The sequence below is a fragment of the Diabrotica virgifera genome, chromosome 7 (assembly GCF_917563875.1).
Source record: "Diabrotica virgifera virgifera chromosome 7, PGI_DIABVI_V3a".
Taxonomy (NCBI): domain Eukaryota; kingdom Metazoa; phylum Arthropoda; class Insecta; order Coleoptera; family Chrysomelidae; genus Diabrotica; species Diabrotica virgifera.
In genome coordinates this window covers 116891419-116919078 of record NC_065449.1, presented here as the reverse complement: position 1 = coordinate 116919078, position 27660 = coordinate 116891419, and the positions used below count along the sequence as shown (strand labels likewise).

General features: G+C 33.6%; 1 protein-coding gene across 1 annotated transcript in view; it reads left to right on the top strand.

Annotated features, from left to right (window-relative positions):
• LOC114326773 (unextended protein) overlaps positions 1-27660 on the top strand; it is a 366939-nt gene that overhangs the window by 279542 nt on the left and 59737 nt on the right. The gene's annotated exons all lie outside the window — the stretch shown is intronic.

The following is a 27660-nucleotide window of genomic DNA, read 5'->3' as shown; positions in this document are numbered from 1 at the left end:
TATTTACTTTTTGTACATCTATTGAGTCAAAATTTGATTGTATTAAAAAAAGAGTGTGTATACTCATGTACGCACGTAAGAAGTTATACTTCTTTGAATTTAAATTTAAAAAATTTAATCCTCAAAGTTTTCCTGGAACTATATTAATAGTGAATTAACGTTAGTTGTTGATAAATTAATAGCAAACGATACTCAAATTTTATTTTGAAATTTAATTTATATACTCACGGACAAAAATATTGCATATATGCATATAGAATGAAATTTTTTGTGCTGTTTTCCTTAGCCCCCCTGTATCATAGGAATAGGATTTATTTTCCGAATGCAATGTTTTAAAGTACCTATCATATAAATGCTATATAGTGTAGGAAACAGAGGTTGAACCTTGCAAAATGGACACAAGTCCGGTTTTATTTTTTTTCGTTATATCAAGGGGTGCTTATTATAAGACTAACTTTTTCTGAAAAAATTTCGCCCCGGAACCCCCTTTTCACCCCTTTAAAGGGGGTAATTTGTGGTTTTTGCGGAACGTAGCCCTTCCTGTACCTTTTACAAAAATTTTTTTTTATGGAAATATGAGGAGGACTATATTTTCTACGATTTATTTCCCGACAGCATATGTATATCATCCACCGTTTAGCGGGGGTGGCGCCCCAAAGTTGACAAGTTTTTAAAAAAGATGTTTTTAAAAAAATATATTTTTCCCTAACTGTAACGGAAATTAAGAAGAAATCCTGCGGCAATTATTCACAAATAAGTGACTGATTTTTTGGTATAGGCTTCACTTAAGGTTAATTGCCCTATTTTTAATTACAGGGTGTTACATTTTAAAAAACCCCTTTTTATACCATCTGAACCGTTTATGCTAGAGTAAAAAGACTTTCAGCGATTACCCATGCACTGGTGCTATTTACAAATTTGTATAATGCACCCCCATTTTTTCCCCGGAACCACCCAAAAAAAAGAAGAATTAATAAATAAAGTGATTTTCTTGGAATCCTTCACACACAATGCCCTTTATTAATATGTTTCATATATCATTTTGTGCATGTTATTATTACCCATGCATGGACACCAAAAGCGATTTCCTAGTGCAACCCCTGTAGCAAAAAAAAAAATAAATAAAATGGGGGGTTGAAATTTTTTTTGTTTTTTGCTTTTTGATCCATATGGGCATATGCTTCATCAATAGTGCTTTTCAAAAATATATATGGTTATTGCAACATCCCTGCGGAAACCACCCCTATCCTTGAAAATTTACTGCAGAAACTACCCCTATCCCTTGGCGAGGATATTTTTACGATTTTCTCATTACCTATGTATTCTTTTTAAACAAAACTTGTACAAGGTTAAAGACCACTATTTACTCTAAAAATTAGGCCCTATTCATTTTTTTCGTATAAGCAACCGTTACGGCACAGTGGCGCCGTAAACCTCATATGCTTTGGCGGGCTCCAGTTTTTGGTTTTTTTTTTCGTCATCTGTTCGTTTTATTGATAAAGTACTTATGTAAAATAAAACAATACAGTGTAACCTACAAATTATGACCTATGCACATTTGACAATCTTTGCGCCCCAAAGCCACAGTGGTGGTCCAAAATCAATTTTTGCATATTTTCGCCACCTACACGCATTTTATTGCATTAATGCTACCTTAATAGCACAATATCATTGATTATAAATATTCCTCTAGATAGCTCACCTCTTGGTAACCGAAAGACGTATCAACAACTAGATGGCGCTACTCGAAAACCGTATCGAGATTTCTCATTCCCTCTCTGACTTGCGAGGAGGTAGGAGTAGTGTCAGGGCCGAACTTACCCTATAGGTGTATTATCTGTGACAAGTGTTGTGACAAGTTATAGCAAAATTAAAAAAAAAAGGACTCACATTGAAGATAAAATGGCCTCTGTAACGCATAAGTGTGTTTACGCGGGATGTTTTGAAAGAAACGATGGAACAAATAATATATCTTTCTTTAAATTTTCCCTGAGAGACGTATCCATTCTTTCACGGTTTTTGGTCTAAATTTTAAAGAACCGCTTGGATTGACATGAAATTTGGCATACGTATAGCTTACATGTCAAAGAGAAAAAGTGATATTGTGCCGATGTGTGCTTTTTCCCTGGGGGTGACTTTCACCCCCTCTTTTGGGTGAAAAAATATATGTCCAAAATAAGTCCGGAAATGGGTAAACTGACTAATTTTAAGTAACTTTTGTTCTATAGAGCTTTATTATTCTATTAGTTCTATTAGAAAATTATGACAGGTGATAAATAGCAGTCTGATTTTTGCATGAGAGTTTAATCTCTGTTCGGAGAGTTTAAGTCTGTTCTGTCGGACAAAATAAATGTGCCGTTTTCGTGGTCAGACCGTTCCAAATTTTTAAGCTGTTCCACAATTAAAACTGCCCCTGTTCCAGTGTTCCTATATATCAAAGTTTGTCCGACTAGACACCCTTAAGCTATTAACAAATTTTCAGCTTGCTATTAATCAACTTTTTTTTCATACGCGGGATCCAGACCTATAAGTATTTTGTCGAAAAAAACGTTCTTAGCAAAAATATAGCCTATAAAAAAGTAAAAAAAAATGTTGTACGCGTTAGATCTCTGGATCTCGTAGAACCAGAGTTATAGCCAATGAAAAATAGATTCATATTCACCAAATTTCAAATAGAATATTTCGACGAGAAATATCCAAAAAATTAATCACTTTTTGGGGAAAACCCATTATAACTTTTTTAAAGTGTTTAAAAAAAGCTTTATTTTTGTTTTTACAAAAAGTTTCTAACATTAAATTTAAGCAAGTTACGCTCAAAATAAAGCTGGTCCCTTGTGTTTTTGCAAAAAAAAATCGGGAGGACCACCCCCTAATTAGCAACTTAAATGAAATTAATCGTCACCGCTCCAAAAATTATTTTACTTATGTTGTGTTTATATGATCTGTAAAGTAAAATTTTGAAAAATATGCTTTTTTTTTTTCAAAATAACAAAAATTGTTAGAGATACCAAAAATCTCGAAAAACAAAAATAGTCAGATTTGCTTTTCTGAATATCATGTATTTTTTTGTTTTTCTGTTAGACAAAAATTGATTAAGATTTAGTGTTTCTAAATTTGCATACATTCGTGATCAGTGACTCGTTCAACCCCTTTTAACTACAGCCCTTTCAATAATAAGGACTTTGAACCGATGAAACTTACAGATCATATAAACAATATATACACAAGTCAAGAAACTTGTGAAGTCGTAACGATTAAGTTCATTTAAGATGCTAATTAGGGGGTGATTTTCTCGATTTTTTTACCAAAACCAAAAGGGACTAACTTTATTTTGAGCGTAACTTGTTTAATTTTGATGCTAGATTTTTTTTATAAAACAAAAATGAAGATTTTTAAACATTTTAAATAAGTTGTAATGAGTTTTCCCCGAAATGTGCTTCATTTTTGGTTATATCACGTTAAAATATTCCATTTGGAATTTGACGAATATGAACCTATTTTTCATTAGCTATAACTCTGCTTCTACTAGGTGGAGAGACGTGATATATACACCATTTTTTAAATTTTTTACAGGCTATATTTTTGCTAAGAATGTTTTTTCGACAAAATACTTACTATTTGAGTTATTTGCGAAAAACCGTCTAAAAGCGTGGTTATTTTGTTGAAAAAATGAACATAGTCACTGCCAAATAACTCGAAAAGTATTGACTTAGTGAAAAAACTCTATAGAACAAAAGTTACTTAAAATTAGCCAGTTTATCCATTTCCTGACTTTCTTTGGACGAATATTTTTTCACCAATAAGAGGGGGTGAAAACCACCCCCAGGGCAAAAGCACATATCGGCACAATATCACTTTTTTTCTTTGACTTGTTAGCTATATGTATGCCAAATTTCATGTCAATCCAAGCGGTTCTTTAAAATTTAGAGGTTTTGCAATATTTTACCGTTAAAGAACGGACTAGTAGAGAGCACAAAAATTTGGCAAAAAAACTGCGGAAATATTGATATTATATGATGAATATCAGTGACCTGAAACAGAGGGTAATTTGCCAGCATCATTATGCAGTGGAACATATTTACCAAAGTGGCCAAACAAAGTTATTAAGGAAAAATGCTGTTCCTCTAAAATTTGCACAGTTAGCAACTGATTTAGGTGAGTACTCAACTTTGGAAATATGTTTATGTTTGTCTAATGCGCTTTGTCAATGAGAATAATACTATTAAAATATATTTTATATAAAATCAGTTGATATTGAGTGATTTATATATTTTTTATACAATTAAATCAAAAGAGATTTTTTTTAAATGTGAATGCGTTGTTAGTATCACTCCAGAAATAACGGAGATGCTTGTTTTGCTTTAATTAAAATTATTACACATACATTTCAATGATTACCTATTTTAGGTGATACCCCACCAGTATTATGCTCTACATACGTTTATTGCTGTACGAAATGTAAAAAATCTACAAGTGGCGATTGTATGGTTAGGTCAACTCCGTCGCCTAAGAGATCAAGTAGTAGTCTCAGTGATATTTCCAGTTTTGATATTAATTTGCCCACAAAACTTGAAACTGAATTGACGGAGAAGGTAAAAAAATTGGAGTATCAAGTAAATGCTTTAAAGAAGAAGTGCCGTCAGAAGAACAGTCAGCGTTGTAGAAGAACAACAAAAAACAGAAAATCGGCAACCAAATTCATGATAGAGGTACTGTTAGAAAATAAAAGCATATACGTGCACACTTTTGTTAATATGCAGTTTTCACACAAAACTCGTTCACAATCCAGTCACAATGAAAAGGATTTAGCTCTGGCCATTTATTATAAGTCTCCTAGTTGTTAAAAATTTTTAATTAGATCTCTTAACTTTATCTTACCTTCACTAAAAACAATACAAACTTGGTTGCGTGTCATAAAATTAAGAACTGGTTTAAACATTTCCTTAATTGACGACATTGAAGATATAAACGCGAGCTGGGAGAAAATTAAAAACAATATTGAAGAGGCAGCAACAGAAGCTCTAGGAAAACGCAAAGTCATACTAAACAAAAGAAACAACAACAATACACCATGGTTCAGAAAAGAAATAAAAGAGAAATGTAAAGAGAGGAGAGACGCCTACATGAAGTATAAAACATCAAACACTCCAGAATCCAGAGACACCTATAGAAGAATACGAAATGAAACAAAGCAATTGGTAAGAAGAACAAAAAATGAACACTGGGAACAGTTTACAAAAAGGATGGAAAGCGACTTCTACGGAACACAAAAACAAATATGGAGATTCATAAGAAACCAACGGAAAGAAATGGCAGAATTGAAGGAATACAATAACATACCAGCAAACGAATGGTAAAGATACTTGACGGAACTGTTTAAAGGAAAGGAAAATCATAATCAAAATAATATCCTACCTGAATTAAGACACGAAATTGAAATCAGTTTTCAGGAAGTAGGGGTAGCCATAAATTCACTCAAAAATAGGAAGTCACCAGGACCAGACGGAATAACCAACGAGCTTCTAAAATACGGAGGAGAAAGTATAACCCTAGAGATGACAAAACTTATACAAAAACTAATATTGCACTGCAAGATACCAGACGCATGGAGAAACAGCATAATGATACCAATGTTCAAAAAAGGAGACAAAGAAGACCCCAACAATTATAGAGGTATAAATCTACTAAACACCGCACTTAAGCTAACCACAAAAGTCCTAACCAACAAAATCAATAAACTAACAACTTTATCAGATGAACAACAAGGATTCAGATCCGGAAGATCCTGCGTAGACACCGTATTTGTACTGAGACAAATCACAGAAAAGGCCATTGAGTACAATAAACCAGCATATCTATGTTTTATAGACCTGACAAAGGCTTTCGATCGCATCCAAGTCGAAGACGTCTTACATTTACTGTATAGACGAAACATACCAATCAATATTATACAAACCATCGAAAACATCTACTCTCATAATCGAATACAGGCAAAGATAAATGGAAAACTAACGCAGTTTATACCAGTACAAAGTGGAGTCAGACAAGGTGACTCGTTAAGCCCACTGCTCTTTAATATAATAATGGACGAAAAAATAGAAACAGTACGTAAAAGTCATGGTTACAGAATGGGGAACAAAGAAATCTAAATATTATGTTATGCAGACGACGCCGCATTAATCGCCGAGACAGAAGACCATCTCCAAATATTAACACACATCTTCAATACAACAGCCAAGAAATACAATATGATAATATCAGCAGAAAAAACCAAATGTATGACAACATCTAAATACCCACTACGATGTAAAATCTAAATTGATGGGAAAATAATAAAGCAGGAAGCAAGGTTTAGATATCTGGGAATAGATATAACCAGTTACGGAGATGTTGAAGAGGAAGTACGACAACAAAGCTTAAAAGCAAGTAAAGCGGCGGGATCTCTCAATGACACAATCTGGAAGAACAAACACTTAAGACAAGACACAAAAGCAAGAATCTATAAAGCAGCAATTAGACCTATATTAACATACACGGCGGAGACAAGGCCTGACACATCTAAAACGAGACGACTACTAGAAACAACAGAGATGAAAATACTCCGACGAATATCAGGGAAAAGTCTGTTGGATAGGGAGAGGAGCGAAAACATAAGAAGATCATGCAATATAGAAGACATAAATGGATGGGTGACAAAACGGAAACAGGAGTGGAACGAACACATTAGTAGAATGGCAGAGGATAGGATAGTAAGAATAGCACGAGATAAGTTACCAAATGGACGAAGAAGTATTGGCAGACCAAGAAAAAGGTGGTGCGATAACCTAAACAATTTAGGAGGATAATATTGAAGAAGAAACAGGCTTTAAAGCCTACATACAAGAAGGAAGAAGAAGAAGAAGACAAGTTGAAGAAAAAAGTAGAGACAATGGATGAGTGGGAAAAAATTTGTGTGTTAATGTTTGATGAAATTTCTTTGAAAAAACAATTGGAGTACAATAAATTAGATGACATTATAGAAGGGTTTCAAGATATAGGTGCTTTAGTAAGAACAGAACAAACAAACTTGCCAACACAGGTCTGGTTTTCATGATGCGCAGCTTGCTACATAAGGCTACGCGGCTTGCTACAGGTGGTCCAATACATAGCGACAACTTAAAAAACATTGTAGTTGAAGTTGTTTCAAAATTACAAAATATTGGGTATATACCAAAAGTGTTGTGTGATCAAGCATCTAATAATAGAGCTTTATTTAAGCTGTTAGGCGCATGTAAGGATCAGCCTGCAATAGAAATAGGAAATCAGAGGATTCTCACTGTGTTCGATACACCCCACTTATTAAAAAGTCTAAGAAATAATTTTCTTAACAAAAAGTTGACGTTTTTTGCCGATTCTAAACAAATATCGTGGCAAGATATTGAATACACATACAACATCGATAGAACCAGTGTGAGAGCACGATGCATGGTGAAAATGACAAACGTTCATATAAACCCTAATAATTTTCAAAAAATGCGTGTAAAATTAGCAGCACAAATTTTTTCCAACTCAATTGCCTCAGCAATATCAACAGCAATGTCTGTAGGGCAGTTACACACCAAAACGGCTTCTCTTACTGCCGAATTCTTGAAAATTATAAATAATATTTTTGATGGTCTTAACAGCAAATATTGTAGTGATAGTAATCCAAACAGAAAGCCAATGTCAACTTTAAGCAAGTCAACTAAAAACTTAAAAGCAGGTTTAGAATATTTTAAAAAAATTAAAGTTTTTGAAAATCAAAAAGAGAGAAATAATATTCACTGTCTATACGGCTTTCAGTGGACCATTTTGTCAGTTTTATGTTTGTGGGAGGAACTTCAAAAATAATATAATGTGTCATATCTTTTAACATCTTTTCTGAACCAAAATCCTCTAGAAAATTTTTTCTCTATTGTGCGCAATAGAGTTAGCCTAGTGCGTTCATAAAAAACATGTGTTTTTACTTAATAACAGGCGGTAGCTGGTTTGTCTTTAGTTTCATGCGTGGAAGAGAATGATGCTAGATTAAAAGTATGTGTTTATCTCGTCAGGTATTAATGACGCACGGGTAAATAATCGTGGACTCAACTGAATGTTAAACTACACTATTAGCTTTAGTTTATATATACAGTAGATATTAACAAGTATTTTATAATATCAGGAAAACAGTATCAGTATGTCTTAAAACCTTGGAATCATATGGAAACTTTTTTATTCAGTTTAGGGAAAAATGTATTATTGATAAAAACTTGCACGTCCTAAAACTCAAAATGAAAAAATCAGATGTCAAATATTATGAGTCGTATACCAAGTTTGTTAAAAAATATTAATTCTTCTCAAGAGTTATATACCTTCATTTTTAAAGTACTTTCAATTTTAATTTTACTATCTTAGTTTGAAAAGAATTAACATTCAAATATACTTATTTACTTTGTTTTGAAATATGATGTAATTAGTGATGTTTTAAACTTTCTAATCCTGTCCGTTTATCAGCTTTTACCTATTGTTCCTAGGCAGATGGCCCTCAACTATTTATATGTTGGAAATTCCCTGTCATTTTATCAAGATATATGTATACCAAATTTCATGCCAATCCAATGGATTCTTTAAAATTCGGAGGTTTTGCAATATTTTACCTGGGGTGAATGGGTTAGATCTGGAAAGAAATTCTGTATATCAACTTCAAATAGTTTATTTCGCATTAGTTCTGAAAATATCATTCTTTTACAAATTGCAAAAAATAATTTACATGTGAATTATCACTGCTAATTTTATTATGTATTTTCTATTTTGTTGTTTTTTTGTACTGTATTAATAATTAAATAATTTTTAAGAAACCTCTACACTATTTTTATTAATAAATTTTTAGCGTTTTATCTGAAGTAAAATCGGAATTCCAAAATAGAGATTACAATCGCGTTAAAATTATTTGTTAAAATGCTGAATACTACCCTTATATCGTTGTCTATTACGCCAGCCAAGCGACTCAAATTTATTTTTCAACCTTGGCAAAAATTTCAATAAATGTCGCCACCGTCCAGCCAGTTAGTACTTAGACTTGAGGGGCAAAGAGGTGTAAGTGGGCGGAGTTTAACACTGAATTCGGTTTTACGTAAAGGTGAGGTATCTATGTAGTTATTAATCAATGACAATATTTACCCTTAAGTGGTCGCTAAGCAGTGGCGGATCCAGGAAGGGGTGATGGGGGTGATCACCTCCCCCCTCTCAAACCAAGTGTTATATTCAAAGATTATAAAAATATTTATTTATTTTTATAGAAATACTTATATTATTATTTTTGTAAGAATGGCGTACTTTTTATGCTTTACCGACAGTGGAGGATCCAGCATCGTTAAGAGGGGGGTGCCAATTGGCTAAATTTCTATAAAAATAAAAGAATATTTTTATAATCTTTGAATATAATATCACTTGGTTTGAGAGGGGGGGAGGTGATCACCCCCATCACCCCTCCCTGGATCCGCCACTGCTTAGCGACCACTTAAGGGTAAATATTGTGTTATTAAGGTAGCATTAATGCAATAAAATGCGTGTAGGTGGCGAAAATATGAAAAAATTGATTTTGGGCCACCACTGTGGCTTTGGGGCGCAAAGATTGTAAAATGTGCATAAGTCATAATTTGTAGGTTACACTGTGTTGTTTTATTTTACATATGTAAGTACTTTATCAATAAAACGAACAGATGACGAAAAAAAAACAAAAACTGTAGCCCGCCAAAGCATATATGAGGTTTACGGCGCTACTGTGCCGTAACGGTTGCTTATACGAAAAAAATGAATAGGGCCTAATTTTTAGAGTAAATAGTGTTCTTTAACCTTGTATAAGTTTTGTTTAAAAAGATTGTATAGATAATGAGAAAATCGTAAAAACATGCTCGCCAATGGATAGGGGTAGTTTCTGCAGTATATTTTCAAGGATAGGGGTGGTTTCCGCAGGGATGTTATAATCCGCAATAACCATATATATTTTTGAAAAGCACTATTGATGAAACATATAGATCAAAAAGCAAAAAACAAAAAAAAAAATTTCAACCCCTCATTTTATTTATTTTTTTGGCTACAGGCTACAGGGGTAGGAAATCTCTTGGTGTCCATGCATGGGTAATAATAACGTGCACAAAATGATATATTAAGCATATTAATAAAGGGCATTGTGTGTGAAGGATTCCAAGAAAATCACTTTATTTATTAATTCTTTTTTTTTTGGGTGGTTCGGGGAAAAAATGGGGGTGCATTATACAAATTTGTAAATAGCACCAGTACATGGGTAATCGCTGAAAGTCTTTTTTTACTCTAGCATAAACGGTTCAGATGGTATAAAAAGGGTTTTTTAAAATGTAACACCCTATAATTAAAAAAGGGCAATTACCCTTAAGTGAAACCTATACTAAAAAAATCAATCAATCAATTATTTGTGAATAATTCCCGCAGGATTTCTTCTTAATTTCCGTTACAGTTAGGGAAAAATATATTTATTTTAAAAATATGTTTTTTAAAAACTTGTCAACTTTGGGGCGCCACCCCCGCTAAAGGGTGGATGATAAACAGATGCTGTCTGGAAATAAATCGTAGAAAATATAGTCCTCTTCATATTTCTATAAAAGAAATTTTTTGTAAAAGGTACAGGAAGGGCTACGTTCCGCAAAAACCACAAATTACCCCCTTTAAAGGGTTGAAAAGGGGGGTTCCGGGGCGAAATTTTTTCAGAAAAAGTTAGTCTTATAATAAGCACCCATTGATATACCAGGAAAAAATAAAAGCGGACTTGTGTCCATTTTGCAAGGTTCAACCTTTGTTTCCTACACTAATAATCCGATTTAAATTTGATCTGGGTTTTATGCTGGCCAGTATAATTTTCAAATTGAATCTCATCAAGGTAAGTCTTCACTATGCTAGCGACATGAAGGCGTGCATTAATACCAAGATGTCATCTCCAATAAGGCTTTCAAATGGCAAAACATGATCTTCTTAAATGTTGTCAATGTAGGTACCGGGTGTCCCAATAAGAATGGCGCTCGGCCATATCTCAGGAACCGTTTATAGTACAGCTTTAGGAAAAAAAATTTTATAACAAAAGTTGCCTCGAGAAAAGTCTGGAAATTATTTTCATAATTGTAAGTCCACCGCTAGAGGGCGTAATTGAATATCAAAAATGAAAAAATCGAAATTTTACAAAATTTGCCTAATGAAAGGGCACTGGAAATCCGATTATCGTATTCTTCATAAAATTCTGCGCATATTTTATTTTACAAGTTTAAGTCTACCTGTGCAAATAAGAGGTGGGGGTGAGTGGGAACCTTGTTATAAAAAAACGCTGTAAGTCCGGTTCTGCTTAATCGATTTTTGCAAACTTGGTCTTGTTGAAAACAGCTCTTTTTCGTCAATGTAATAGTTATAATTTGGAAACAGCCTATTACGTAATATGCCGGCTAGGAGGCGATATTTATTTTCTTTTTAGAAATCTAGTTTTCTTTGGAAAATATTAAATACAAGTATGTATTTTTTTCCTGTATTACAAAATTAGACCAAATTAGCAACAGAATAACGAAAACCGCATGTCTATACCTTTTTTCTATCTCGAGATATCTTAAGAAACGTGTAAATTTTAAACATAACTGTTGCTTTCATATAAGTGGAAATATATAGAAGCAAGTAGTGTGCTATGGAAAAAAACAAAGAAACATTTTCCTGATGTCATCGTATATAATAAATCAAAACAAAATATGAAAAACTCTGCTACTGGGGTGACGTCTTTTGGGATATTTCATTGTATATATTCTAGCCGCAACAGTTGCATTTTTATGCATTCAAAGAATGTGGCTATCATGTCAAATGCTTCTTAGTTTGTAAGCACCATTTTGAATTTCACTCTGTATAAATTTTATATAAAATTTAATAGAAACAAAAATGAACAAATTTTTATGTTTTACTGATTTGACACATGATGACTTTTTGAAGTTAATACTTCTAATAGTTCTATTTTTTTCCATAGCACACTACTTGTTTCCACTTTGACTTCCTTAACTTAGTTTACCGGTGACAATAACAGTTATGTATTTATCTTAGTTGGGAATAGGATAACTGATATTAAAATATAATATAATGAAATAAAAATTAAAAATTTGTGTAGAAAATCTGACGTTTTTATATTTTCTACGATTCATCGAGAGAAAAGCCAATGCTTGGAGGCAACAATTCATAAAAATTTACATATTAACGCTATTTTTTTGGTATTAGTTGAAGTATTAAAATTAGTGTAATATTTAAATAAAAATAAAATTAAACTGTTTAAAATATCCACAAGGAAAAATTTCCTGTAGCTGGCTGTATACCATTAATTACAAGTAAAATTTAATAAAAAATTTTGGTCTTGGTAAAAGGTATATTATTTTAAAAAGCCCTATAGGGCTACAAACATCGAACAAAACGTTTTCGCTCTAAAAAGAGCATCATCAGTGTTGCAAGAACATGATGAGCCAACCAAAAAATACGAAGGTCAAAGCCTTTCAAAAATGAACTAAAAGTCACATCTAAATGCTAACATAGCAAATTCCAAAGGATGGATATAATTTCAAAGGATGGATAAGTGGGAGTCATATGTTATCCTAGGGCCGTATCCTTAGGAATTATATCCATCCTTTGGAATTTGCTATGTTAGCATTTTGATGTGACTTTTAGTCCATTTTTGAAAGGCTTTGACCTTCGTATTTTTTGGTTGGTTCACCATGTTCTTGCAACACTGATGATGCTCTTTTTAGAGCGAAAACGTTTTGTTCGATGTTTGTAGCCCTATAGGGCTTTTTAAAATAATATACCTTTTACCAAGACCAAAATTTTTTATTAAATTTTACTTGTTTAAAATATATTTATTTCGTTAAAATCATAATAATAGAAGTATAACTTCTTTCTCGCGTACAAAGTACACACACTTTTTTTGTTGTATTTTATAGTGTTATTTGTCTTATTGTTTTTTTGATTCATTATATACGGTGACATCTGGACAATGTTCCTTTGTTTTTTTCCATAGCACACTACGTGCTTCTATATATTTCCACTTATATGACAGCAACAGTTATGTTTAAAATTTACACGTTTCTTAAGATATCTCGAGATAGAAAAAAGGTATAGACATGCGGTTTTCGGTATTCTGTTGCTAATTTGGTCTAATTTTGTAATACAGGAAGAAAAATACATACTTGTATTTAATATTTTCCAAAGAAAACTAGATTTATGAAAAAAAAATAAATAGCGCCTTCTAGCCGACATATTACGTAATAGGCTGTTTCCAAATTATAATTATTACATTGACGAAAAAGAGCTGTTTTCAACAAGACCAAGTTTGTAAAAATCGATTTAGCAGAACTGGACTTACAGCGATTTTTTCATAACAAGGTTCCCACTCACCCCCACCTCTTATTTGCACAGGTAGACTTAAACTTGTGAAATAAAATATGCACAGTATTGTATGAAGAATACGATGATTGGATTTCCAGTGCCCTTTGATTAGGCAAATTTTGTAAAATTTCGATTTTTAAATTTTTGATATTCAATTAGGCCCTCTAGCGGTGGACTTACAATTATGAAAATAATTTCCAGGCTTTTCTCGGGGCAGCTTTTGTTATAAAAATTGGCTGAGATATGAGACTTACTGAGATATGAAAACTAACGCTCTGTATGGGGTTACAACTGACATACTGTTCGCCAACTCTTCTGTAGACGAAGTTTTGTAAATATTGCTTCCATGATGAACGCTATGCCAGATGTAACCTCATACTCATACAGAGTGTTAATTTTGGTGGTGGCGGCATAGTGCAATGAAGTGGTATTTCTTGGAAAGGAGATACCGAACTTGTGGAGGTGATTGGGTGAATGATAGGTTATATATGTACATTAAAAACATTTTAGATCATGTTTTGCCATTTGCCAGCCATATTAGATATCAAATTCGTGTTAATGCACCACAACGCAGGTCTTCACCTCGGTACAATAGTGAATACCTACCTTGATGAGATTCAATCTAAAAATTATATTGGCCACCATATAGTCCATATCAAATTTAAATCCGATTATACCATTTATATGATACTTCAAAACATCACATTCGGAAAAGAAATCCTATTCCTATGACTCTGGGGGCAGCACAAAATGTTTTATTTCACACTTTAATTTCAAAACATGCAATATTTTTGTCCGTGAGTGTATAATGATTAAACAATGTAAATAAATAATATACATACCGACAGAAACCTCAAATCTATAAATGCATATAAAACAGTGTGTTAAAATAACTTTTACCATTAATATTTAAAAAAATATATAATTATCTACTAATAAATTATAGGTCTGGATCCCGCGTATGAAAAAAATGTTGATTAATAGCAAGCTGAAAATTTGTTAATAGCAAGCTGAAAATTTGTTAATAGCTTAAGGGTGACTAGTCGGACAAACTTTGATATGTGGGAACACTGGAACAGGGGAAGTTTTAATTGTGGAACAGGTTAAAAATTTGGAACGGTCAGACCACGAAAACGGCACATGTATTTTGTCCGACAGAACAGACTTAAACTCTCCGAACAGAGATTAAACTCTCATGCAAAAATCAGACTGCAAACTATCACCAAATGGGCGTATTAATGAGTGGAACACGTAGAATATGTCAAATGACAGGAATTATGACAGATGATAAATAGCAGTCTGATTTTTGCATGAGAGTTTAATCTCTGTTCGGAGAGTTTAAGTCTGTTCTGTCGGACAAAATACATGTGCCGTTTTCGTGGTCTGACCGTTCCAAATTTTTAACCTGTTCCACAAATAAAACTTCCCCTGTTCCAGTGTTCCCACATATCAAAGTTTGTCCGACTAGACACCCTTAAGCTATTAACAAATTTTCAGCTTGCTATTAATCAACTTTTTTTTCATACGCGGGATCCAGACCTATTATCAGTAAATATCTATCGCCATCCTATATATATTTGAATTAACAAAAACACCAATATATTTTTCACACTGTTTTTTTGCACTAATATTATAACTTGAACGATTTAGTAACTAACTTCATACTGCCACTCTCAACATTTTTCGCAATCGCGCCTAAAGAAGTATAACGTAAAAAAAAATTCTAGCTTCAAAACAACTACCAATGTAAATTAGAGATTATTATTTAAAAAATAACATAAACATTGATAGTAAATTAGTTACGGATAATAAATATACCTGTGAGGAAGTATGTATTACATACACAAATTTATGGCAAAATAAATTAGTAATGTCACCGGTCATAATGCATTAAAATTGGGAAAATTAACTCTAATGCTCGGGCCGCAGTAACGTCTAATGTCGTTAATTAACGCATTATTTGCCATCTCTGTAATGCAAATAATGCGCTAATTAACGGCATTAGACGTTACTGTGGCCCCAGCATAAGTGATAATATATATATAATCCGGTTCTCTTTTACCGTGAGGTGTCGAGAAATCTGCTTTTACTTCCTAATCATCTCTCTCCAAAGTTTTCTGTTGGATGTCCTTCTCTTGGCTTCCTCCCATGTGAGGTTTCTGCTTTGTAATGATTTTCCCACAGCATCGTTCCATTGTTGACACGGTCTTCCTCTTCTCCTTGTACCAATTCCATTTGCTTCCCAAACTACCTTGACTTGTCTATGTGGATCTAACCTATTTAAATGACCGAACCATCTTAGTTGCGATCTTTCTATTGCTTTGTTGGCACTCTCAACATCTAGGTTGTTTCTTATCGTTTCATTTTTTACTTTGTCCATTAGCGTAACTCCTTCTACTCTTCTTAAATACTTCATTTCAGAAGATTGTATCTTGCTCTTCTCCCGTTCAGTTAGTGTCCATGTTTCACTTCCATATAACAAAGTAGGGAGGTATATTGTCTTATATACTGACACTTTTGTCTTCTTGCTAATTTCTCTTTTGCTAATGAAACCTGAATTCAGGGAGTGATATAGTCGTGATGTTTTAGCAATTCTGTTGTTCAGCTCTTTTTGCATTTTTCCTTTTCCATCTATTATAGTTCCTAAATATACAAAATCCTCCACTTGTTGTACTAAGCATAAGTGATAAACATCTCTAAAACTATGAAGGTGAGAGTTCTAGGAAAATAGCCAAGAAATATCTCATGGACAAAATGATTGACAAAGTATTGACAAATTAACAAAAACATTGATATGGAGACCCCAGAAAAGACAACCTGTATATCAAAGAATGGGAAAGGATCATTAGCTTTTTAATAATAAATAACAAAGTGATGTATGTATTAGGTATTTCGGAATCAACTAAGTTTAAATTAGTACAGTAGAACCCCGATTATCCGTGCTCCTCAGGACCGGAGGTGGCATGGATAATTGAAAAGCACGGATAATCCGAACATGTATATCTTATGTCTAATACATATGTACGTATACACATACATATGTACCTACCATAAAAAGATAACAGAAAAAATAAATCTTTCATTATGAGTCTCTCTTTCGTCAATTAGAGTTTCCGTCAAGTGATTTACGATGACGCTATTTTGATAAAACCTCAAAAATGCAACTTGAGTAATAGAAAATCATAGCACGGATAATCCGCAGTACGGATAATCCGCACCCGGATAATCGGGGTTCTACTGTACGTAGCAATCTTCAAAATCACATTCTTCGATATCTCAACAATATCAAAGCTTGCACCACCTTCAACTTCTAGAGCCACTACTCTCTTGATATAAACGTTTGAATGCTGTCATGCTACGGCTTCTGTTTCTCCGTCATTTTGATCGTGTGGAATCGTGGACATTGACCGAATGTGCAGAAGATTGGAAGCATTTCAGAGCTACATCAGAGAATACTTAAGATCCCGTGGAGTAACCGAGTCACAAATGAGGAGCTCCTCATAAAAATGAAGGAAGAACCCAGAGGTACTGATTACCATCACATATGTCGAAATCTACAATTAATACTTCAGACATATTATTCAAAATGGATCCAGATATGCCGCCCTACAAGCTACCTTGCAAGGAAAATTATTTGGGAATGGAGGTAAAGGTAGCAAAACGTCCTGGTTTAAGAACCTTAGAACCTGGTTCAACACAGTGATGAACATGACTGTAGCTAACGATAACTTTCTAGAAAAATCTACAATTTCTTAAACAGTCTGTAAACTTTAAGATTATTTTATTTTAGTACATAAATATTATGATTATATGAGATTGAGCCATGATTGTTGGTGTATTGAAAATTAAATTTCTTAATTAACAACTGTTGTTTCGATTTCCACTTCCACGGAAATCGTCCTCAGAAAATTAGAAAGAAAATTAAGTTTGAAAATTCTGGGAAAATTTCATCAGTAACATCATTTCATACAATGTTTTTTCAACCACATATTGCTAGAATCCACAATATCGAGACCAAAATTTTATTTGTATGAAAAGTACACATAACCTAAAAGGATCAGGTGATGATATGAAATTTTTTCAGAATTTTCAAACCTAATTTTTTGAGGACGATTTCCGGAGTGGAAATCGAAACGTCAAACAGTAGTTAAATTAAGAAATAATGTAACTTTCATTACACCAACAATTATTGTGGCTCAATCCCATATAATCATAATACTATATTAAACATGCCACAAGAAAACAGTTTCAGAACCTTGAATATTTTATTTGTTTATGTACCTAAATACATGATTTTTTAAATACACCATCGAATACGGCAAAATTAACAGGTGAATAATTTTTCCAACTGAACTGAACGAAATAAATGCCCTGAAAAGAATTAGTTTAACTATATAAAATTATATCCAGCATTTTTAAATTTAGTGTGTAAAAATGATCAAGGTCAAAATTGTTAACGATGTTTAAAAATTATTAACACTAATTAAGTAACTAAATACAGCGAGAGAACACAGGACAGACCCAGGCTCTACAATCTAAAAATGGCCATAAAAAACTAAATTTATTATAAACATAACAAACGATCATATTATGCAAAGAACTTTTACAGTATAATGGGGGTAGGGTAAGTAAATACAAAATAGTGGGCTGCTGAATCTACGAAACGCTAGAATTATCATCATCATCATCATCATCATCATCATCAGTGGCGTTACAGCTCTTTATGAGCCAAAGCCTTCTTCGGAACAATCCTCCATTCGCCCCTGTCTCTGGTAACTATTCTCCATGCTAAACGCTAGAATTAGGGGTGACCAAAATGATTAGAGCAGCTAAGATCTACTATTTACTGACGGAACAATATGTGAATCTACCAGCTATAGACTTGAAATTTTAAATGAAACAGAATAGTTATGAAGCATAAGGTATTTAAAATACATACTATCTCTACTCGCTTGGGCTAATTCATTTTGGTTATTCGACATTTTATAAGGGATGCTTTAGCCTTAACTTGTCACGCTTTCCAGGCCTGTTGACATGTTGATCCACGGGAGGTAGGTATCTGATTTCCCTCCTTCCTACTGGTAAACTGGTCGGGACCTATCCGCCACTGGGGACGCACTCTCTAGGGGTTACAGGTTCCCCCGAGAGTGAAAAATATCGAAGACAATCGTTGGACGAAGCGAATTCCTGTATGGCGACTAATAGTCCAGTCGGGATAGCATTTGACCTTGCAATAGGAGCTGCCCCAAATTTTATTTTTCTAATCTTTAGGGAGGGTCAATATTAGTATAAATTTAAAATCTCGACTGAATTTCACCGTTGCGTTAGCCGCCATCTTGATTTTAAACGAGAACCGTTTTTGCTTAATATCTCCGCCATTTTCAATTTTTAGACAAAAAGTGTAGAAACTGAAATTGTTGAAAATGCGATTTTCTATAGTTTCATTTATTATAATTTTTTTCGTGCGGTCGATATTTTCCGAGTTATGAGGGGAAAATAGTGACAGTTGTAGCATAATTATTGAATTATCTCGTTTATTATTAGTTTTAAAACAAATATATACCTATACAAAAATGAAGAGAATTAAATTCTGTACAATTTTGATGCCGTACATTTTTTTGATAAAATCAATATTTATGGTAGGGGAGCAAAGTATGCTAAATGTGCAGTCACTCGAGCGCTTTGGGGACTTATTGGGTTGTGAAGAGTAGGTTCTAAAACCAAAAAAAGTTAAAGTTTTCCATTTTAGTGGGCGCTTGCCATTTTTTAATTTAATTTTCCATTTCCAACAATCGTTTTTTCCGATTATAACGCCATCTATCCATAATTCGAAAAAATGTTTCGAATAAAAGTTACTTATTTTTACGTAAGGAATCCAAATCTGCAATAAAGAATGAGGGCTCCTATTTAAGATTTTAAAGTAACCCCCCACCACACATCCGTGGGGGGTCGTGTTTGGTACCATTCGATAGATTTTTCAAAAATATTGAATAAGTGTATTTTACAGTTTTTCGATCTGATGTTCATTTCGCGAAATATCGCGGGATTCGTATTTAAAATATTAAATTTACCCCCCACCCCTCTCCGTGGGAAGTCGTGTTTGGTATCATTCGATAGATTTTTAAAAAATATTGGGAATATATTTTTTAGTTTTTCGATCTGTCATTCATTTCGCGAAATATTCGCTTTTTTCTTGTGAAACTTTGGGACTCACCCATTTCCTTACGCCAGGCTCAAATCGTCAGATTTTTGAAATATACACTCTTTTGCATGTACTTAACTTACCTTATCTTAATCTGACAATTTCGAGTTTTTTTAAGGATAGATTTTTTTTTCGGGCCCCCCTTAACGAACTCCCTTGTGTTAAGAGCCAATATATGGTAGAGGTACATCTGCAGGGTACCAGGTTTCTCCCATATGCTAATCTGACGCGCTCGAGTAACTGCAAAAATCCCCGCTTGGGCTCCCCTACCATTAAGGTAGTACGTATGTGGTAAAAGTGCGAGCGTAAGACCTGATTGATTTTGTAGCAATTGTTTTTGTTCGATATCTCCGCCATTTTCAACTTTTCGACAAAAAGTGTAAGAACTGAAATGGTTGCAATTACGATTTACTACAATTTTTCGAGAGAACCAGTGGCGGGTCTACAAGGGGGGGAAATGGGAAAATTCCCCCCAACAGGGTCCAAAATTAAAAAAAAAATGTTGAAACATCACGATATATTAGCTGACATAAAACTTAAAATATCGACAGACAAATTCAACCAATCAAACCCGCTAGTTAATAAAATTAAGTGAACTTAATGCATATAATGTCTTTTTATGTCTTTTATATACTTAGTTTGGTTGATGTTTCATTGGAAGTTTCAAAAATTGTATAAAATATAATTCTCTTTATTTTTGTTTAGGTACAATTATGTCGTAAAGTTAATAATAAATGAGACAATTCAATAATTACGCTTCCCCTCCGCTTCCATTATTTTCCCCCTTAACTCGGAGAATATTGATCGTATAAAAACATTGTGCCAAAAAAATTGTAGGAAATTGAATTTCCAACAATTTTCTTTCCCTTCATTTATGTTGAAAAGTTGAAAATGGTGGAGATATTAAGCAACAACAGTTCTCATTTAAAATCAATATGGCGGCTAATGCAACCGCGGAATTCAGTCGAGATTTTAAATTTACACTACTATTGATCTCTCCTAAAGGATCTCTCCTGTCGTTTCCCCATTACTGAGGATCGTGATTTCTTCCAATATTCCTAACAATGTTTCTCCATTGGTCTCTTTTATCCTAAAGGATAGAATTATAAAATTTGGGGCAGCTCGGAAACAAAATTCAATACAATAATTATGCTTCCCCCACCAGTTTTTACTTTTCCCATGTAACTCGGAAAATATCAACTGCATGAAAAAAATTATTAAAAAGAAATTGTAGGAAATTTTATTTTGAACAATTTTAGTTGAAAATGGCGTAGATATTGAACAAAAACAATTGCTATAAAATCAATCCGGTCTTACGCTCGCGCCATTACCGCATACGTACTACCTTAAATATTAATTTTAGCAAAAAAATTAAAGAGATCAAAATTGTGTAGAATTTAATTCTCTTCATTTTTGTATAGGTACATAATTGTTGTAAAACTAATAATAACGAGATAATTCAATAATTCAATAATTATGCTCCAACTCTCACTATTTTTCCCTCATAACTCGGAAAATATCGACCGCACGAAAAAAATTATAATAAATGAAATTATAGAAAATCGCTATTTCAACAATTTCAGTTTCTACACTTTTTGTCAAAAAATTGAAAATGGCGGAGATATTGAGCAAAAACAGTTCTCGTTTAAAATCAAGATGGCGGCTAACGCAACGGTGGAATTCAGTCGAGATTTTAAATTTATACTAATATTGACCCTCCTTAAAGATTAGAAAAATAAAATTTGGGGCAGCTCCTAATGCAAGGTTAGGCCTGTTATTCGTCTAACCCGACTGGACTATAAGCAAGACCAAGAACAGGTAAAGAGAAGCAGAGGCAGATGGACTGATGACATCAAGCGAAAGGCTGGCCACGAATGGATATGAAAAACAACGAACAGAAATGAGTAGACACACCTAAGAGAAGCTTACATCCGACGATGGATGGAATACTTGTTGATGATGATGATTTAAAATGCAATTCTGGAATACAGTACTTATTAATGTAATTTTTTGCACTTCAGTATATTATGTAGGTACATTATTGTAGTCGGTTTTTTGAGGAAATATGTATATGTAGTACATACAATGAAACGACTGAGCATTGAACAGTTACAGTATACAAAGCGAATCACTCTAAACCTAGCTGTAGAAAATCATAATATCAATCACATATTGATGGATTCGACCGTTACTTGATCGAAGTTCATTTTTATCTACCAATAAAACACTGAAAACTTTTGTTTTCAATACTTCCACAAAATTTATTATAACTTAATGTCACTACAAATGTTTCGGCAAAGTGTCTTTCGTAAGTGATTTATTTTACTGTGTGTCTGCATTTTAAAGTCTCTAACTTAACTGAATAGGTTGAGGAGTGGGGATTTGTTTGTCTCAAGTTGGTCATTCAGAATTTATAACTGTATTTTTTAATTTGTTAATTTCCATAGATTTTAATAAAGATAGCTTAAGGCCTTTATTTTGAATATGAAGAATTTGAAACTGTTTATTACTTCCTTCACCTTCTAGCTAGATCATAATCATTCTTTTAATTTCACTCGACACCTCATTTGTCATTCTATCTGGTCTATCCTGGACGGAGGAGTTGTGTTTACAAAGTCCCTGGTATCGACGGACGTGGATAATTCAACGTTTTCACATTTTTTCAAAATGGGTGAAAACAAAACTTCTAGAATACAATAGGAATAGAAAGTTAAAAATGAAATATTGTTATGCTTGGTCGCTACATAATCCATTTAAGTTACAAATATCTTCCATCAGAATCACTGTTTATTGGGATACTAAACGTTTATTTTTCATTAAACTTTCTATTTTAATTTTAAAATTCCAAAATGTACCCCATTGCACTTCAAAGAAATATTTAAATACTGCATTGAATTTAACGTTTGGAGCTCGATCTCTTCCGCTTGACGGTCAGAGAAGTAATGAATTACATATATGTAATACTATAAAATTTGGTAAACCCGCAACAAGCCAATTCTCACACTTGTCTTACTGTACTACAGTATAATTTTCTCTACTGCACCCAAAATTCTGGAAGATGTATAGGTGATATATTTTTCACAATTTTTCAACTTATCAGAATGCCAATCAGAATAAAGTTTTATGAGATACAAAACGTCTGAAAAAGTTGCTTGTTCTCAGAAACGTAATTTAAAATTATTATAAGTTCCGTTTCTCTTTAAAACAGTTCTTCGTTATAAAATACAATTTAATTAAGGACCAAATCCAAGAATGTTTCCAATTCTTCTTCATTACCGGTAGCTCCACTTTTATGATAAATCAATAGCTATGGCAATGTGAACAAAGTATAGCCTTTGAATTGTAGAGTTCTAAATTAATTTTCAAGAAGATACAATTCGCAAATTATCCATTTACATTTTAAAAAGTTAAAATTTTATATGAAGCGAATTGAGGCGTTCCAATTTTTATTGAACATTTAATTTAAAATACTGTCTGAATTTATAATAATTAGTAACTTTTGAATTCCGAGACCTTCGACAAGTGATTTTTTAAAATTAATTTTATTTTGAAAATACGAAATAATAACAACAGAAGTGTTACGGACAAACTTGTGTGTGTGTGTGAAGAGAAACAGATGTCATTAGACAAATAATCTTTTTGCCACAGAATTTTGTTATAAAGATGTTTAATTTTTTATCGAGTCTGGTCCCTATGATTAAGACAATCAAAGAATACATTGTTCAGATCCCCGATGGACTCATTAATTATTACACGAACAGAAGGGAGTTTCATAGATTCCAATCCTATGTAGTTGCTCTGGAAACTGACAAACTTACAATACAAAATATGGAAGCCAAAAGTTATACATTATAATAATTTAAAAGTTCCTCTATTTAAAATATACTATTACGTTGAATTCCCGTATACTGGAATGTGCAGATTCTTTAGAATCCAGTGTCTTAACTTTATAACCGTACATTTACGTCATCATCCGTGACCCGTCAAAATAGCCGGGTCAAAACAGCCCCGTCAAAAAAGCCCCGTCAAAATAGCCCGGACACAAAATAGCCTCGACAAAATAGCCCGCAAACAAAATAGCCCCGACAAAATAGATCGCACACAAAATAGCCCCGGTCAAAACAGCCCCGGTAAAATTGCCCCGGCTAAAAGGGCCTCTTAGAAAACACCTCCAATAAAAAGTTTTACCTTTTAACAGAGTACCATTTATTTTAAATTACTATTCTAATTGGGAAATAAGCCACAATTTACTTAAAAAAATTATTTTATTAACGTTTCGACTCCACTTCGGACGTCGTTGTCAAAATACAAAATATTAATAAATTAAACAAATATGTTGTTGCTCAGTAAAAAAAATCTTCTAATAATTTAATTTAATCTGACTCATTCATATCGGCAATTCAGACGTACAGTATAGTGCAAATGGAAGGAATAAATTCGTTATTTCGTAAACCCGCGACGTTAAGGAAAAATCCTGAAATAGATCGATTTTTATTTTTAAATTACGATATTCTGTTATGTCATACTAGTGACGTCATCCATCTGGGCGTGATGACGTAATCGATGATTTTTTTAAATGAGAATAGGGGTCGTGTGCTAGCTCATTTGAAAGGTTATTTAATTCTCTATTTAATAATATAAACAATTACATAATTATTTATACAAGGTGCCCAAAAACTTTTTTTAATTTAAATTATTTGACAAAAAAAAGAAGAATGTATGTAATTTATTTAATTTAAAATGCATTTTACTGTTGCCCGAAAACAGAAAAAAATGTTTATATCACAAATAAACATTGATTTTCGCTTAAATTAAATGTTTAAACTTCCAAGAGGCAGAGAAGACAGGACTCGAGTTCTCTGAAAAGACCATTTTTATTTAATGTGGTTAAGATAAACATCTGAATAGAGGATAATTACCTTTCCGAAAAAATGTATTTTTAAGGGATTATTTCATGATGAATTCTGAAGGAGCTTTTTTGTCGGGGCTATTTTGTCGGGGCTATTTTGTCGGCGGGCTATTATTCCGCGGCTATTTTGTCTGCAGGCTATTTTGTCGGAGCTATTTTGTGTGCGGGATATTATGTCGGGGCTATTTTGTCGGAGCTTTTTCGACGGGGCTATTTTGACGGGGTACCACTATTACGTTGAATTCTCGTGTACTGGAATGTGCAGATTCTTTAGAATCCAGTGTCTTAACTTTATAACCGTACATTTACGTCATCATCATCATCGACCCGCACGCGTCCAGCGCTGGATATAGGTCACTCCCAGCTCTTTCCATCTGTCTCTCTCCTGTGCGGCTTGCATCTAGTTACTAATAACAAGATAACACATTTCAGATCGTCGGTTCATCTGGTTGGGGGGCGTCTCCTGCTCCGTAGTGCTTCTTCTAGTGGCCTCCAATCGACAATACGACTTAATACGTTTTGTCCATCGGTTGTCTGATACTCTGGCGACGTGTCCTGCCCAATTCCACTTTAGGGACGCGATTCTTTCGACAGCGTCTATTGTTTTTGTTCTACAACGTATTTCTTCGTTTAAAATTCGGTCTCACAGGGACCCAACATCTGGCTCTCCATAACCCCCTTGAGTTGCGCGAATCTTGTTCACTACCTTTTTTTGTGAGTATTAATGTTTCCGCTCCATAAGTGAGTGCAGGCAGCACATACTGGTCAAAGTCCGATTTAAATACATAGTTCAGCTTACCAAACGCTGCCAGGCTGATCCTATGCGACGTGGTAGTTCTGCCCAACCGAATTTCATGTCCCAAGTACTACTTATAAGATGCAGTCTGCTCAATATTCCTTCCATCAACAACAATATTACTATTTAGCATTTACTAATACAAGTGTCATAAACTCTCATTCTTCATGAATGAAAACTGAAGAAACCCTTTAACGTTCACACTGTTAATTTATAACTTCTACCGAATCGAACCCACTTATTTGTACTTTCTCTGTTGAATTTCTAACTGAGAATTTACCACTTCCATTGCTTGAAGCAGGGTAGTTTATACAGTTTCTTCGTCTATACCCGATACATTACAGGCAAGAAGAGAAACAGTTTTTAATTCAATGTTTCCCCGAGTTTGTTGAATAGACGAGGAGGTTCCACACTATAGCTACCTAGATCCCTATATTTCAATATCTTTCTGAGACCATTTGAAATAAATATGTAGTTGTTATTAATCATAAAAAAAGCGCAATCTTCAATGTATCAACAATAAATAAGTTTTATTGCAAAATGTGCTCCAAGCCAAAATAGGCGACAAAAGATACCCAGGTCGCAGATCTTGAGTTTGTAACACAGGAAAATACAGATCTAATCAATGGCGTTAGATATTATCTTCGTGAATCCTTGCCGCGTTTACTATTGCCTTTTGCGTTTGTCGGTCCTGTGCCACTATTTCTCATTGTCTCACTACCATTTTCTTCAGATCTCTGACTGAAGCTTTTCATCTTTTTTAGACCCTCCAGCAGGTTTTCAATCTGATATTTCCCAAAGCACATTGTTTATAAGTCGGTTGGCTACTGTATATCACATGTCCTGCCCATCTTAGTAATGTATAAATAATTGATTGTGATTAAAATAAACAAGTACATAATTGAACTTCGTAAGTTCTAAGTTTTCACCCAAAGTGGACCGAAAGTAGAACTGGAAGTCGATATTTGAACCACTCTTCGTGTAACTTTGCGTCGGTTTATATACGATTTCATTAATTTTGAGTCATTTTTACGAAACTTTCGGTCATAACTGTTTAAACGGAAATGACTTCTAAACCGGAACTACATATAAATATAATATGGCACTTCCGGTTAGAACTTTTTAACCGGACTTACTTACTTACTTAGTCCTAATCCGTTCTACCTTTAGGTAGGCGTAAGTCTGGTGGAGTTGAGTTTGGCATTGTAGTCTCCATGCTTTCCGATCTTGTGTTTCGATGGTTTATTGCACTTTCCAATGTCCTTTCTTCTCAACTTCTTTTCTGATTTTATCTACCTACAACTCTTGGTCTTCATCTTTTGTTTTTCCCCTGCACTCTCGTTTCGAACACTCGTTTTGTTAGTCTCTCGCTCGGCATTCTACACACATGCCCGAACCATCTTAAGTTTTAGGTTTTGTCTAATTTCGTTTCGTATTTTGTCTGACCACTTTCTGTTTGCTATTTTCCTCAGTAACCTCATTTACATAGCATTGACTCTGGATTTTTTCTCCCCGTCAATGTCCATGTCTCGCTGCTATACATGATTGTTGGTCTCTGCTGGTCACTACTGATGTAACAACTGCCGTTTTTACTTTCTCCGGTATCTCTTTTTTCCCCAACAATGTTGTTTTTCATAGTGTTAACTAAGCTTCCTGTTCGTCCCATTCTTTCTTTTATTTCCATGTCTTGTTTACCATTTAAGATTCAATTATTATTCCTAGGTATTTAAAATATTCCACAATTCCACTTCTCTAGATGTTTCCCGTTTAATTCTTTTTGCGTGTGTCCTCATCGTATTTGAAATTATCATTGTTTTTGTTTTCTCTGTATTAATTTTCATATTTATGTTTGATAGTTCTTCTTCTAGGATTTCAAGATTGTCCTGTAAGTCTTTTCTGTTTTCTGCTATCAATACCATGTCTTCTGCAAATATTAGCTCCGATAGTTGTGTCTATTTCATTTGCCAGAATCCCAATGTTAGTTTTATCCTTCTGGCTTTCTTTATTGCTTTATCCAGTACCACTGAGAATATCAGTGGACTTAACAGGCATCCCGGTTTGTTTTTAACCGGAAATTATATATGTAATAAAAACCAAGAGTATACATTTGTTCTCATCTTTCTAAGGCACGTCGAGTAATATGTATATCGCTTATACTATTTCAGTGACTTTAAAACGGTACTTCCGGTTACTCTAACCCTAAACTCTACACTCTAAATCCGGAAGTTCGAGATCAAATTTCTCATCTTTATTACCATCCTTGGGTTATAAGCTTTCATTTGACACCTCATTTGTCATTCTGTCTGTATTAATAACGAA